The 17,359-nt window shown below is 39.3% G+C and overlaps 1 long non-coding RNA gene across 1 annotated transcript in view; it reads left to right on the forward strand.

Annotated features, from left to right (window-relative positions):
- Window positions 1-4,369: 4,369 nt before the first annotated feature.
- Window positions 4,370-17,359, forward strand: part of LOC135261896 (uncharacterized) — a 60,457-nt gene continuing 47,467 nt past the window's right edge. The window contains exon 1 of the long non-coding RNA XR_010332058.1: window positions 4,370-4,469. This is a non-coding gene — a long non-coding RNA (uncharacterized LOC135261896). The remainder of the gene's footprint in view (window positions 4,470-17,359) is intronic.

Consider the following 17,359-nt stretch of genomic DNA (forward strand, 5'->3'; position numbering starts at 1 on the left):
TTTAAATTTCAAAAACAGATCCTAAAAAATTTTCATGAGGCAAAATGATTCCTTATTTCCCAAATACACCACTTTTTTTTAACTGTTTTTTTGACTTGTTTTTTGTTGTCTATACTGATATGAATTTCCACATCCTTAACAAGCAAGCATCTGACTGTTCAAGTTATGTGCAGTTACACAGAATTGCCCTGTCTTACACCCACAAGTCCTCACCTGTTGAAACAATAACCCGAATTCCGCTCTGCTAAACAGGTTCTGCACACTTGGTAGCGAGTGTTAGCTGGTCTTGGTGAGAGATTATCAAAAATACAGATTCCTCACTGAAAAATTTTTCATGAAGGGCAGAAATGAATTCTTATTTCACCTAATATCACCACTGATTTTAACTAGTTAGATATTGACATTGATTTTTGTTGTCTAATACTGATATGAATTTCAGATATTCCAGTACTGGAGCTGATTTTTTCTCATAGGGCAGCAATTTCCTCCCATTTGATATTTACATGCATTCTTCTTCTTCACCCACTGACCTGGACTCTCAGTCGACTAACAAAAGATACAGATAGGAATTCCTTCTAACCCAGGCCTCATCCATGGACTCAATGGATACTGCAGTCCGTTGAGCACAAAATGGATAAGAGGTAATATGTAGAGGAAGTGACATCACAGATCACATGACCCAGTATTATAAAAAAGTAAGATGTCCCTCCTGGAGGCAATAGCAGTGTCTGAAACGGCTCACTACTCCCTGATGTCTAATCTAGTGAATTTACATGTAGGGAACTAAATAACATACTTAACCCTCCTGTAATGTTGCGGGTCAAATTGACCCTTTTTAAAGTTTGAAAATCTAGGAAAAATACTTTAAAGTATTTTTTCAGTATGAAACTTCTTCTACTGGCCTTAATTAGTGTAATCAACATTTGAAATGAAAATGGTTCATTTCATGTATTTGCAAACCCCCCCTGCATGTTAATATCACAGAGATACTGTTCGGGTCCATTTGACCCGACAGTGAAAGTGGAGGCTAAAAGGGGTCAGAAGTGTCAAATTTAGACCATTTCTTTCTTTGCAGATGTGAGACATAAGGTATTTCCTACTCCCTCCCACCATATTCCACCCCAATCACACACACACACACACACACACACCCGCATGCACACACACACACAGAGATACACATACCTGTAAAGTGCGAGAAAGTGCAAATATGCCAAACTGTTGGTGATCAAGTATAGGGCCCTTAAATTGTCCAAGTTCGTCTTCACAGACACCACAGCCCTAGTGTCTCATGCACACTCTCCATAAAAATGCCGAAATCAGCACCAGAGAGGACCAGAAACCAAGCATGATCCTAGATTACAATGCCACCAAAGGGGGGGTGGAACAACTTGGACAAAGTAACGGGGTCTTACAGCACCAAGCGAATGACTGCGCGCTGGCCTTCAGGCATCTTTTATAACATAATTGATGTATCCGCCTACAATGCGTTCATCATCTGGACGGAGATTTTTCCTGAGTGGAATGTGTCAAAGCTGTACAAGAGGCGCATCTTCCACGAGGAGCTGGGGAAGGCACTTGTGGTACCGCATATACAACGGAGGCAGCACAAGGACCCCAGCCACTGCAGCCACAGTGAGAGAGATCCAGGAGAGGGCTGCACCTAGTACACCAGTGCCTGAGGTAAGTAAGTGTGTGTGTGTGTGTGTGCGTGCGCGTGCATGTGTGCGTGTCAGGGGATCAGGATAAGCAAAAAGACATAGTAATCATCTCCTTCATCTTTCTAGGTTGCTGCTGGGGGAAGAAGGAAGTGAAAGAGGTGCCAGGTCTGCATGACATCAAGATGAGCACGACATGTGCGACGTGCAAAATTCATTTGCACAAAGCATACCGTGACGACTTGTCCCTCATGTGCTGTGTAGATACACAGATACACACGCACACACACATGCACACGCCTGTAATAAGATCCCTTATTACATTTATGGTACATCCATTTTACCTCCACACCAGGCCAGCCAGCGGAGGATGGGCTCCCCCACTATAGCCAGGTTCCTCCCGAGATTTCTTCCCATCGGGGAGTTTTTTCTCACCATGGTTTGAGTGTTTTTCTTCCCACTGGGGAGTTTTTACCTCACTCTCTTTTTGGGGGTTTAGTTCTGGTTTTTGCCCAATTATTCTTCTGTTACTCTGTGAAATGCCTTTGTGGCAGTTTATCATAAAAAGTGCTATAGAAATAAAATAGACACATTTACAAGGCACTGGGACTCCTTTTGGGACTGAGTGACCTGTACAAGCATGACAGACCTGAACCAGAGGGGTACTAATGCACTGGGCCAGCTTATGCTTGGGGTAGCACCAGATTATTTAAACTAAGAGCCTGTGAGGCAGGCAGGTTTGAGAGTGAAAAGGGTAAGGACGCACAGATTGCGAAGACAGATGCTGTCAAGCTATAATTGTGAGAACACTGATAAAATCTTTCAAAAACAAAATTTTAGTAAAGATGACTTGGGCAGCGAGGAGTAAGGGAACAGGATGTGTTGAAGTAATAGTCTGAAATGTCATTGTTTAAATGTAAGAAATATAAAAAAATGTTTTTTTGGAGCTAGAGGCTACTCTGATTAGTGGGGGCTATGACATGCCTTGGGTAAAGAAAATGTTAAAAAAGTACATTCAAAAAACAGCCTACCTGGTGGATGAATAACGCTGTAAGGGAGAGGAAAAGAAAAAAAAGCGATGACATTTCTCCCTTTCTTTGGGAGGCAGTAGAGGACTGAATTGCAAACCAGAAATGTCTTCGGAGCACCATTGCACATTAAGTTATTAACCACGTTACATTTATTAAGCGTTGCATTGATGGTGACTCTCCCCTATGTTTGCGAAAGGAGATAATCTTTTAAAATCTTTTTTAAAAATGTGACTTCTTCATCTTTAGGAGCAGTTGCTAATAAGAGAAGCTGAGAGATGGTGACTCTGGAGATGGTTGGCTATTTGATATGGAATTAAACAACTTGAAATAGTAAAGCTGCGTTTTGAGGTTTTTATTTACTAATGAGACATGTTAACATTTCAAGGAGACATGAGTACTCACTGCATGGACTAGCTTGCCAGGTCATGTAAGTTGAATCAGAAACTCTGGGGGGTTTTGAAGATCAGGCCTTAGAGCTGTGCTAGATGTTATCTAGTTTGTAGGTAATCTGAGCACTACAGTAGGTACAATTCAAAGGTAAGAAAATGGCAAGCAATGTTGCGCTGAATGGTCTGTTCTCGTCATTATGTTATGTGATTTATCATGCCTGGCCATTGGACTGAAGACAAACACCTTGACCTGACTGTAAACATCACATCATGTGACTGTGAACATGGAAGACTATGGAACAATTGACAGTGCAGTTTACAAATGTGCATTGCATTCCAGTGTTTTCACTTTCGTTTTTTCATTTTTGAAAGTTAGATTTTATCTTTTGGTTTTTTATCTTCCTCAAAAAAAAATGAAATCATTAAAAAGTAAAACTAAAATGCATATAAACAGATTGTTTTTAAATGTTATTTTCTCCCTTTTAATTATTATTTTCTTTATGCACAACCTGTGAATATGGGAGACAGATTAATTTGTTGCTTATTTAAATAAATCTCAGAATCACGTGACAAAAACAACACAGCTGACTGTGGGGTCTGAAAGCTAAAGATTTGTGACTGGATGTTGTTTCTGTACAGATTGGACCATGTAGTCTAATTCCAGCTCCATCTGCTTTATCATAAGAACTACCTATAAACAGTGATTACTCCCTGTTTGTAAACTTTTTACATTTTTTTCACAACACACACATATAAAGAATGATAAATGTAGCATTTATTTGCATATAATCTATTTTCACAAATATGAGACTATAATTCTCATGTTATGAAATACAGATTCTCACAGGTGTCACCATGCAAAACCCCACTCCTTAATTACCTCATCTTCTTTAATGTGTTATATTCTCATTCCTCTGGCATGCACAGTCTCAGTTCATCTGAATGACCAAACCTGCAGATTGGCATTATTGAGTCACATGTTTTTGTGGGGTGTGTGCCACAAGATCTGGATTGTCATACTTGTCATCAAACAAAACAACACTCCTTTATTATGTTACGTTCTTTTATCTGTTAACCTTTGTTTTCTAATTCTTTCACTGTGTTGGCTCTGTGTGTACGTCTGAAATAAACCAGCAGATCTGCATTATTGTGTCAAATGGCTTCATGACGTGTTTGATGTGCTTGAAGATATAACTGGGAGGTACGGTATGTGCAATTTTTTTATAAGACGTTTTCGCAGTACAGTATAAAACAGAACAGCAGGTGCCAGTTACGCAGTGTTGTTGAGCAAACCGAGGAGGTAAAGCATTGAGTTTTCACCTGGGTAGCCTACTGAAGAATCTAATGTCTGATTGGTGAGAAGAAGCTGCAGGTACAGAGCTGAAGGACCAGTGAGTATTCTAATACAACCTTATTATTCTCTGAAAGTACACATCTGGTTCTGTGGTACAGTGCAGATTTGCACTGATATTTTCCCAATGTTTCTTGATAATATTTGTAGAAGCCAGACATGGGGGAACTAATTGTTGGAAATATTTTAATCCAATGACTGCCCCACACATAACAACTGACAATGTTGGTCAGTTTTATGTCAAGTCAGAAATTCTCAATGCTAAAGAATTTGTGGAAAAAAAGAAAAAAAAATATTTTGATATATGATTTCAAAATATAAAAATGACACCTAACAGTTATTTTACTCTTTGAAGAGTACAGTTTTAGGAATGTTTATTTTTTTCAAAATTCTAAGTCAGTGGTCTAGAATCGCATTGCTTTCAACTAGCAGGAGGGATTGCTACTTCAGCATTATATGTGTGTATGTGTGTGTGTGTGTGTGTGTGTGTGGGAGAGAGAGAGACTCAATGTTGCATGGGCACACACAGGCACAAACAGGCGAGCACGCACACTACCGATTGTTGGAACGTTTCTACAGGCTGATTCGCATCTCAGCTGATTCACCGATGTTGGTGCCAACATCTTGTTCACGCGTACCATAAAGTCAGTCATCCATCACTCGTATTTGTTTACCAGTTGCTACAAATGTGTGGGGAAACAATCGACACCACAGTAGACTCCCATAATGCCTCCTGAAATAACTAACAACTTTTAAGACGTTAGATCACAAGATCACTTAAAAGTGAAAGTAAATGAGTGTAACCATTTAGCGCTTGAAATTCGATATGGCGGTCTGCTGCTGGTGCCTCAGTACAGCAGGGGAAATGCTGTATATAGGCTAATATTGTATGTTAGGCCTTGAGCGTAAATTGAACGGTTTTATAAAGAGTACATACACTTTTGTGAAATGGGCTGCAGATACATATTGAGGTTGAATTTGAATGAATTCAAGAACATTAATAATTGTGGTCACTGAATGAAATTTGTCTCAAATCAATGACAAGTCATCATTCACAGTCTGGTCCACAATTACTGTTGTTGTGTGTACTGTGTAACAAGCATTGAAGTAGTGACCGCAGTACTGAGAAATGCTTCTAACCAATCGCAATAGTACATATTTAATAGTATATCCAATAATATATGATTTTGAAACAACATAATTAATTAATATTAATCAATATTATCCACTGTTCCTAATTACTAATATTGTAGTTCAGATGGGAGGGGGAGCAGTAAATCTGACCATGTTGACCTTATTTGGGAGACCAGCAAACATAATGAATGATGATTGGCTGAGCTGAATGCAAACACAGAATGATGTAACATGACTGTTATAAATGCCCGGAGGGACTGCCCCTCTGTGGAATTTGGATGCGCATCTTTGTTGTTTGAACTGATTCCCCTTCAGCTGAATAAAGAATACTGATTATTTACTATTCCTGCCTCAAAACTTTTTCTCCCAACTCCTGGAGGCTTACAAAAAACAACACTGAGGAGAATTAATTGTGCAAAAATTATTTGTCTGATTTTTAAATTATTATTTGGCTTAAATTTCTGTACATATTTATTCATAAAGTGATGGTTTAAAAAACTCACAAATTCATGAATTAACAAAAAAAACTCTCATTTTTATAATTTCCTAGTCATTGATTACACATGAAAATTCTCATCATTGGAAACATACATAGTGGAGGGAATATTGTTGTTAATGAATGAATTGATTACTTCTACATGCATACACTGCTCATTCAACACCCCTCATACCCCCTCCCATGACCTGGTTCCCCCACTTAGCCACCACTTCTGGATGACAAATGGGAACCCCCCCCCCACACACACACACACATACCCACCATTTGTGCATTGTGTAATATGTAGGGGGACCAATAGCAAATACATCTTTATAGCCCTGATTAAATGAGAGCAAAAGCATGAGCAAACTGTATGTGTGTGTGGGTACATATATATATATATATATATATATATATATACACTCACCGGCCACCTCATTAGGTACACCTGTTCAACTGCAAACTGCACCCGTTAACGCTAATATCTAATCAGCCAATCACGTGGCAGCAACTCAGTGCATTTAAGCATGTAGACATGGTCAAGAAGATCTGCTGAAGTTCAAACCAAGCATCAGAATGAGGGATAAAGGTCACTAAAGTGACTTTGAACGAGGCATGGTTGTTGTTGAGTATTTCAGAAACTGCTGATCTACTGGGATTTTCACGCGCAACCATCTCTAGGGTTTACAGAGAATGGTCCGAAAAAGAGAAAATATCCAGTGAACGGCAGTTCTCTGGGCGAAAATGCCTTGTTGATGGCAGAGGTCAGAGGAGAATTGCCAGACTGGTTTGAGCTGATAGAAAGGCAACAGTAACTCAAATAACCACTCGTTATTATGAGACGGTGTATGTCTTGTATGTGTGAATAACTTGGCATTTTTGTACGTTGAAACGTGTTTTTTATGAGATATTATTTCTTTTTGAAAAGCGTTTTATTATGAGAGTGAGAAATGCGAAGTGACCCTGTAAGAAATGGTTGTGGATTATGGTTATCTTTGTGTGAAGTTGTACTGTCTGATGAGCATGTACCGTTTAGCAGTTTCGATTTGCTATATATGTAAAACAGTGGCCTTGACAAAGGGTGCGGTGGTGTAAGTGTAAACACATAAGAAACGCAGGTGAAATATGGCCAGTGTATGCACTCACGGATTTGACGGCCATACAACGAGCCTTGATTAACAAAAGAATCAGCAAGCTCGTAAAATTATAGCTCCCTAGGTGGCAACTTGTGTAGCCTTCTGTCCTGCTCCATTGTCTGTTATTTCATGGAGATGCACTTTTAGTGTTTGTAAGGTTTATAAGGCATTTTGATAGGCTTATCTGCAGGTAGGAATCCTCTTCGCTGTTTTGCTAAGCTAGAAACGGAAAACTTGATAGTGGAGAATAGGAGCAGACGCATATGTCCCAGCAGGCTTTGCATATGAGAAAATAACAACAGTGTGAGATAAAATAGGAGAAATTATGAAATTGCGTAGTTGAAACAATATGTTTTTAGAAGAATGGGCATGTAGGTGAAGGTTGACATGATCACAGACTATAGTGCGAAGTAAATGAAGTGACCATGAGCAAGCTTAGTTTCCTTATCGAACAGTATATATAACAGTCTGTATAAAATGTCAATCATTGAAGTGGAGGGTTAAGTAACATGTGTAAGCTAATGCACTGATGTGCTTTTGTCATGCTCAGTAGTAGTTGTAATTATGAGTGAGTCATGATTTTAAATGTAATGTTTTAATGCGGAGTTGCAGAACGTACATACGTAGTAATTGTTTTTATGTGGCTAGATAGAGAACAGGGCGAGGTAACATGAATGTAGAAACATGGCGTTTGCTGATAAGAAGGTTTTGTACGGTAGCCAAGTGAAGAAATATAGTTAGTATAAATGGCACAGTGGTGAACTGGTGTAACTTTTTAACAAAAGGAATACATTTGCCGTCATGAAATACATATGGGTGGCTGTGAGTGAGTTTTGGTAAAGCAAATATAAGCGTAAGAAAACGTTAGTGTAAAAGAGGAAACTATCTGCCTGAGGGCGAGGCGGGATTCAATCCTTGAACCGGAGGTTTACCAGTCTGTGACTTTGTTAGTGCAGCACCGTGACATAGCTATGCAATGCGTGAAATATCATTAGCAAACCTGTCCGTGGTTTTAAAGAAGAACACAGGCCAGTAAGCACAGAAGAGCTCCCGTTGAATCCATATGGCTTTGCAATATTGTAGCCGGTTAAAAACTGAACGTGCAGACGGTACATCATAATGCAATTCAGTTCGGTATACGTTCGGTGAACGACGGATAGATATGGTGCAAAAGCAATACTCGAGAAGTAGTAGACAATTATTAGTGAGGGTAAAGAAACATGTTCATAGCTGGGCTTGAACCTACAATCTCATGTTCCCAAGGCTGTGACCTTGCCCACTAGGCCACAGGCAGGCTAGCTGTTTAAACTGGAAATGTTTGAAATGAGTGAAAAGGTGTGGGAATTTAGCGTGTGTATGCAAGTTTTTGATTGGGTCGTGTAGGTGAAGATTTGGCTGGTGTCGGTAAAATGTCCAATGGGGAGACATGTTGTTAGTGGGATAGGCGGCAGGAAAAATAAGAATGAGAAGAAGAAGAAGAAGAAGAAAGAGAAGAAGAAGAAGGAGAAAACGCAAAATCCCCTTAGTTTGGGGCTTTATTGTGTGGACATGTGAAGTTGTTTATGAAATCTGTCTGTTGAAATGGGGTCAGAATGTACAGAATTTAATGTTTTTAAAGGCTGAGTGTCTTGGCGGGATGGCATACCCGCCATCCCTATATATATATATATATATATATATATATGTGACAGACGGCGGGGAGAGGTGCAGGGATTGGTGGTGGAGGACAGATACCTGGCAGCACATTGGGTCCACCCCCGAACTAAAGAATGAGGTTTGGCAATAATTAGATGCACCGGCTGGTCATTACGCACTCAAGACTCAGGGATAAAGGGAGAGGTGAAACATGAGGAAATCGCAAAGTACCGTGAGGGAAATGCGTTTGGTGAGGAGAGAGTGTCGTAAGAAAATAATCGTTTGAATTACTGTTGTGACCTGTACTGCCTGACTACCCACTTGTGCATCGACTCGTTTTGTTTGAGAACCCGGCTTTGTGTTTGAACTTTGGAATACGGACACGGATACGAATACAGATTGTGGAACTGGACTGGTTGCCTGATTTCCCCCCTTTTCCCCTTTGTGAGTTTCCCCCAATAAACTTTCCTTGTTTAATTGTACTTTGTTTGTGTGTTTTAGTTGTTCAACTTGTGATGTGGAAACCCCACACCCCTGGTTCTGCTACTATATATATATATATATATAGATTACCGTTCTCATTTAGAGAGATGTTAAGTTGATTAAAGACTACCTTTTCAAGTATCTTGCTCATGAAAGATAGGTTGGATATAGGTCTGTAGTTACTTAAGACACTTGAATCTAAATTTGATTTCTTCAATAGGGGTTTCACAGCCTCAGTTTTGAAAGCGTTGGGAAAGATTCCAGTCTCCAGAGATGTGTTAATTATCTTTAGAGCAGGTGTGGAGACACTCTTAAAAACATTTTTAAAGAATGCAGTAGGAACAGGGTCAAGATGACATGTTGAAGGTTGCTCTGCGCTACAATCTTACAGAGCTCTGCCTCAGAAATGCTTGTAAAGCTATTCATCATGGCTGGCTTGTTACAGGGCAGATCATCTAAGTTACCAGTGTTTCTAACAATACCAGCTCTAATGGTTGTTATTTTATTATTAAAAAAATGTAATCGATCAATAGTTGAAAGCAGTACCCTAGAGTTGCTGCCATTCTCTGCAATGATCCTTGAAAAGTGGGCTCTTGTTTCAGTACATATGCCATTATTAAAGGTAGTAATGTATTCCTTAAGAATGCTCTGATGAACCTCTAGTCTGGTTGTTCTCCACTTTCTTTTGGCTCTTCTACATAATCGCTTAAGCTGACAGATCGTGCTATTTATCCATGGTGCCGCTTTATCACAAAGCTTCTTTTTAACCTTAACTGGAGCAACTTTGTTCGACATGTTACCTAACTTGCTATTAAAGGCATCAACCATCTCATTTATCGAGCAGTTATCAGTACAGACATCCAAGGATTTTGAACAATATGGCACCAGAAATTCAGCAGTGGCACTGTGCTGCTGGTGCCTTTATGTTGGGGAAACACTGTACATAAGCTGTATATTGTATGTTAGATTTGGAGCTTAAATTTAATGGTTTTGAAAAGATCACGCAAATGTTTTTTGTGAAATGGTCTGCATATATACATACTGTAATACAGTTCTGTTTGAGGTTGAATTTGAGTGAATTCAAGAATACTGAAAGCTGTGGTCATTGAATGAATTTTATGTCAAATCAATGAGAAATCATTCAGTCTGGTCCACATAGACTGTTTATGTGCAAACTGTGGAAAGAGTTCTGAAGAAGTGAATGCAGTATTAAGAAATTCTTGTCACTAATTGTAATAGTACATAGTTAATGTTAAGAACCGGTCTCGGACTGGACCCAAACGCAGGACTCAGAGGCAGCAGTAGATATATACAAGGGGTTTATTGGAGTACAGACAGAGACGGTAGGAATCAGGGCAGACTTGGGACAGGTACAGAGAGGGTAGATGCGGAGGTCCGGAGTCCGGCTTGGCGTGGCGCTGAACAGACTGTGGCAGGAACCAGGCAGACTTGGAGCAGGGCTGTGTGGTGTTGAGGGGAGATCCGGAATCTGGCTGGCGCTGAATGGAACACCTCCAGTGTCGGTGGCGGAGCTGGGCTGGGGACTGGGAGGCCGGCGAAGGACGGGCTGGATTGGGAGGTTGGAGCTGGGGAGGTAATAGGGAAGAACAGGGAACACGGAACAAGACGCAACGCAGACCACACGCAGGCACAACAGACGGGGAAACACTGAACAAGGTACATGAACAAACAAACAATCTGTGGCCAAGGAACCAGTGCGAGGGGAGGAAACCGAGGAAGGTGCAGAGGAAACGGGGTATAGAAAATGGTGCAAGGCTAGGATATAACACGATAGCAAAGAGTGATGCTGGGCAACAAATCAACGATCTGGCAAAGACAGAAACAATAAGTGTGGCTTTATAACCTGGTGCTGATAGGAATTAATCAGGGAGGGTGTGAGGAATAAGGCACGCGGAACAGAAATAACTGGAACACAAGGGAAACCATAAGACAACCGAAACACGGGGGCATGACAGTTAATAGTGTATACTATAGTATATAATTTTCAAACAAACATCTGAACTGCAATAGAAAGTGATATGCATTCTTCCTGTTGCTATTATAGTCAGTTATAGTATGCATTTTCTGCATGGGCTGTTTTTTCCATATTAATGTGTATTAAATTGCACAGAATATTTTGGCAGTATTTTTAAAAATCAAATGAATAATTTCTGGGGACAACTAACTATACATTAGTTTTAGTTTTCTGACAGCTCTAAAGACTATGCTTGTCCATTCCTGTACTTGAGCACAGTAAAATCTTTAGGGTACACTTGTAGTCTGTGGCTACAGCTGGTGCTTATATAAATTCCATACATGGTACGATTGAGCTAGTTAAATAATTAAGAACAGAAGTTAGCACAAAATCCCAAAACGAATCAGCCCTTTTTGTCCACCCTCCTGTGCTGTTGCCTCCTCATAACTGCATGTTTGTGAATGACATGCACCAATCCAGTGTGCACATGTTACTGGAATATGTCCAAATTACATTACATTACATTGCATTACATTTATTTGGCAGACGCTTTTATCCAAAGCGATGTACAAAAAGTGCGTTTCATGGTCATAGACAACTACTAAACACAGGTTCAGTAAGATACAATACTTATTTTGTACAGCTATTTCTAGCCAAGAACACAGTTTAGTTCACACAGTGAACACTATTCAGACCTAACCTCCACAAAGCCAACTAGGCAGAAGAATAAGCTACAGTATTAGGACAAATACAAATTACCAAAAAGTGCTGGGATGGGGCAACATGTAACAAGTGTCATGAAAAAGGGGGGGGGGGGGGGATTTAGAGTGAAATATACAGCATTTTAATAAATTAAAATAGCAACGAATGCATACATTATGATTAAACAGACTGAAAGTGGGTATCCAACACTGGCTTTCTTGTGTTTCTATCTTCAACAATTTTTAAAAAGATTGTTGTCTGCAATGCAGTCTAATGAAATCCTGTTTTTAAATTGTCAAATAATGTCATTCATTCATTCATTCATTCATTCATTCAATCATGCATACTCTAGCCCATTTTATGACATACATGTATTTGATGAGCTGGAAGACTTCAAGAAATACTTCACAAAGTAGGATGAATGACGAAAAGGAGTGGCCATCCTGATAAGAGAGACGATGGATTGGAAACATGTTCATGAAAGGAAAGATAATGAAGGAAGCTGGATTATACTTTTCTGTAAACTGCATGGTCAACATTACACCTTCGTGAATTTGTATAACCACAAACATGACAAACATGTTTTAGACAAAATCACATCCTGCCTAAAGGGGATTGATTTAGGGGTGCTAGTAATTGATGGAGACTTCAACACTGCTCTCGAGCCACACTTAGACAGGACATCAACAGCACCAAATAAACGACATTCTGCTTTGCGAAAATGCGTTGAGAGATTCGCAACTACAATTACATTACATTACATTACAGGAATTTAGCAGACGCTCTTATCCAGAGCGACTTACACAACTTTTTACATAGCATTTTACATTGTATCCATTTATACAGCTGGATATATACTGAAGCAATGCAGGTTAAGTACCTTGCTCAAGGGTACATCCCTCAACCTCATGGATATCTGGAGAATAATCAACCCAATGGAGAGAGGATACATGTATGCTCAAGGAGATACCAAGTCAAGGTTAGATTACTTTTTCAGACAGGAAACTATCATCAGTGTAGTTCAGAGTTGTGAGATCAGACAAACAAATCTTTTGGACCATGATCCCATATGCCTTAGCTTATTTTAAGGCAGGCAATGTATCGTTTTATCATTCATCCCAAATTTGTCTTTAAAATCTCAGAACTTAGCTTCAAAAGCAATGCAGCGTCAAAAGGTAAATTATTCTGAGGATAACGTTGATTTGCTCTCCATACTCAATATAAAACTCAAAGTATGGGCATGACACTGACATCATTAAGGCTCGAAACTCCAGACCTGATGCCCTTGAGGCAAAAATAGGTCCAGATGAATGGCTCATTGGCCATTTCCTCTTTACTACCAGACTGGACAGACACTTGATGAGGCATTTGGAGCCCTTTAAACACAAGCAAGGAGGTCAAAGCATGGCTTTGATAGAGATCTACAGAATGGAACCACAGAAGAAGGTGAAGTGATCTTTCCTGAAGAAGAGAGCAGTAGAAAGACTGAGAGAACCTGCTCTAAAGTCCATCTTCAAAACGTTTCTGAGATGTTGAAGGAAAAATGTGTGGACGAAACACCTGGCTGATGGAGGAATAGAGGCTTCCATGAAATCAGATTTTTTCATCTATACAGACAAAGTTTTTATCTCCCTTACATCTGAGAGTAGAGATCGGGTGTTAAGCGATCATGGTGGGAGATTATCAAAATATGGATTCCTCACTGAAAGATTTTTTGTGAAGGAATGAAATGGGTCCTTATTTCACCCGACATGGATTTTGATGGTTTGGATGTTGACATGGATTCTTATTGGCTGATACTGATATGAATTTCAGCTCATCCAGTACTGGGACTGATGTGATTTTTGCTCATCGGGCAGCAACATAGATTTTCCAGTCATTCGATATTAACATGCATTCTTCTTCTTCACTTACTGACCTGGATCCTCACTCATGTAATAAAGATACAGATAGGGATTCCTTCTCATCCAGGCCTCACATGGGCTCATCAGATACTGCTGTCCATTGAGAATGAAATGGATATGAGGCGATATGTGGAGGATGTGACATCACATATCACATGACCCAGTATATAAAAAGTAATACGTGAATACAATTGGAATGCCCATTTTTCTAAAGTACAAAATGCAGATTCTCCTATTTTCTCATTCTTTTGCTGCTGAATGTTGTGGCATAACAGTTTTCCACTCTCTGTTTAAGTAAAAAGAAGGTAAACCAAAATAAACCCCTTAGTGTTCAAAGAAATAGTAAAACCTAATCGTTTTGGGTTTTTACAAATTGTGGTAGTGTGATGGTGTGGGTATGCTTTGCTTGCTCGAGACCTGGGCGACTTGCCATTATTGAAGGAACCATGAATTCAGCTCCGTACCAGAAAATTCTTAAGGAGAATGTCTGGTCACCTGTCCATGAGCTGAAGCTGAAGTGTTGGTTTATGCAACAAGACACAGATTAATAATGTGTCATGGGGATTAATTATATGCATTATATGTAGCCCAGTCAAATGACTCATGTTTGAAAACATTGTTTAGTGAATGTGATGTATATCAAGGGAACTTATATGGGACTAGGCAGTCCATTACTACGTTGTGCTCTAACAGCCAATCACAATAGCTTTGGGGTTGAAGGTCGACGTAAATGAACGGAAGCAGTATGTTTGTTACGGGCCCACATGCATGTTGTATGTTATGTCTGCCGAAGAACGACTTACATAAAGGGTTTATGAAAGAATGTCCGGTATCCGTTGTCTGCCTAATTCCCATCGTGCCTCATAGAATTCTACACTAAGGGTGGATATGTAGAACTACTAAAGATCTATGAAGCAAAAACTAAGCAGTGTACCCAGTGTCTCCAAATGTACCCAAAATGTCTCAATTATGCATTGCTGTAAATCACAACAAATTCTCATATTTCACGACAAATCAACTATTTTTACTCAAGAAACTCACTGTTGCATCATTTTAAAGTGGTAACTACAAGATTTCTGTCAGTACAGTGGTCTAAAATAGCTAGGGGTTCAGAAACATATCCAAAATCAATGAAACATTGATATCAGATTTAAAAATAATGCAAAAATATTGTCATACAATGCTGTACAGTACCTAAATGTGTAATAATTAACTCTTGTATGTATTTCTATACTCCGTACTTTCGTATGTTTTCTTGTATGGGGATGGGACAATATAAAAACAATTCTCAACCATCCACCACGTTTTGGCAATGTTCCAACACTCTCGTCATCACTGTTGCATGCATCACAAAAACTATTACACTACTAACTAACGCTAACATTACATTGTGAAATATCCACATTATATAATACCACTAACCTATTTAAAGACAAAATAACGTATATAACAGTTGCCAGTAGTGAGTGTTGGAGTGTTATTGTGTTAGAATTGGAATGCTCAGTTAACAGCATTGTGGTCTACAGGAATTACAAAATACATAAAATGAAAAATAATGGAAATTCCAACAGGATACTGCATCTGTGTATGTGTGTGTATATATATATATATACCCCCAGGATTTTTTCTAGCAGTGGCACATGGGTTTTACAAGGGTTCTTATGTTTACAATGCAACTAAATGTTGCACGTGCGCACACATCAGCATACGCATGCACACACAAGCACATCTTTTCTTCTTGCTATCTTGATCCTCTTGATCCAAAATCAAGGTCAACTGGGCCTGCTCAGCATTTTTATACATGTCATAGAGAGTTAATTGTTTAATTGTCATGCATTAAACCTAAATGGAGGCATCTGCAATATATATATATATATATATACACACACTCCTAGGCAAAAAAATGGGCCAAGCCCGAAATGGCAAAATATTAAGCTTTTAATGGTCTTAACAACAAATCATTTGTCAGAAAATTAGCAAGAATTAAACAAATGCACTCTTGAGACCTCCGGTGCCACCATTTGCTCGTTTACTTTTGCTGCAGTGAACTGTTTGGGGAAAAGCTAGAAACAGGGAAATTCACTTATACAGTAGACAAATTAATATAATGTCAAATAATGGAGTCATGTTTTGTATTTGGTTGCATATCATTTGCATGCCATGACTTCCTGATGTCTGTGACTTATCAACATCATCAGAGTCTGGATATCTTATTTTCAGGTTGTCCTACAAGCGATACAAAAATTATTTGCATTTGAATGGATCCCTATGGGAATTGGGGGTGGGACTAGATTCAGCTGAAAATTATGCTGATACAGTATGGAACACATTTGTTGGCTAAATGGCTTTAAGTAATCAAGGGTCCAAGGTATCAAACGAGCCTCAAACCATCATGCTGTTGCCAGATATGCAGTAGATACTACAAGCATTGTTTCTCCTGAATATTTTTTCCATTGAGTTCAACAGGAAAATTAATCAGGAGAAACAATGCTTGTAGTAAATAGTGCCACAGGAGGTCACAGGAGTGCATTTGTTTAATTTTTGCTAATTTTCTGACCAACGATTAGTTGTTAAGACATTAAAAGCTTAGTTTTTGCCATTTTGGGCTTGGCCCATTTTTTTTTGCCCAGGACAGTATGACTGAGAGTCTGCAATTGGCTTAGTCCTACCATGGCAGTTTTGGTGTAACCGAAAGATGCTCAACTGCCTGGACTCCTTTTCAGAGTGTTCTGGAGTGAGCAGCACTTCCATTTCCTCTCCAACCTCCCCCACCCCTGAGTGAATCTCCAAACTGCCAAGCTCAGAAAAGACGGAAACAACAACAGAAAGGATAAAATGGTCACCCAAAGAAATGCAACAATGGTAAAAAAAAAATCAAGGTACACAGTTGACAGGGAAACCTACTATTTGCTTGGGGAAAGTGCCGGCTAACCATGCCAGCCCTGCTATAAAGACCGTCTCACACATGGAAGACATCTTAATCAATAAACAAGCTCTTACACTCTTTACATAGTATCGTGCTATAATTGACATGAACAATGACTGACATGAACGACATTGAACAGTGTTGTCTGAAGGAAACCAACACACTACTGGCTACTATTAATGTTTTTGATAGACATTAAATCTACACAAGCATATTTGCTATATTATTGGTTTGGATTTATGGCACCAGGCTCTCATATCATATTTTCACAGAACTGTGAATGAACAGCAGGCATAAGGAATCTTCTGTGTCATAAAGGGTACCAAACATAGATTGCACTAGACAGGCTGTTCATCTGGGATTTCCTTCCTCAATTTAAGATTCTAAAACAGTCCTGAAATGACACAATTCTACTGATTGATAATGGATTTTCTCAGGGTATGACGGTATCTTCTTCATAGGGTATGACGGAAATGTACAGTATGTGACATATGGTACACATCTGCATGCACAGCAGCTGTGACTGCTGATCTAGAAACTCATTTTATCGCCCTCAA

Source organism: Anguilla rostrata, chromosome 8, assembly GCF_018555375.3.
Source record: "Anguilla rostrata isolate EN2019 chromosome 8, ASM1855537v3, whole genome shotgun sequence".
Taxonomy (NCBI): Eukaryota; Metazoa; Chordata; class Actinopteri; order Anguilliformes; family Anguillidae; genus Anguilla; species Anguilla rostrata.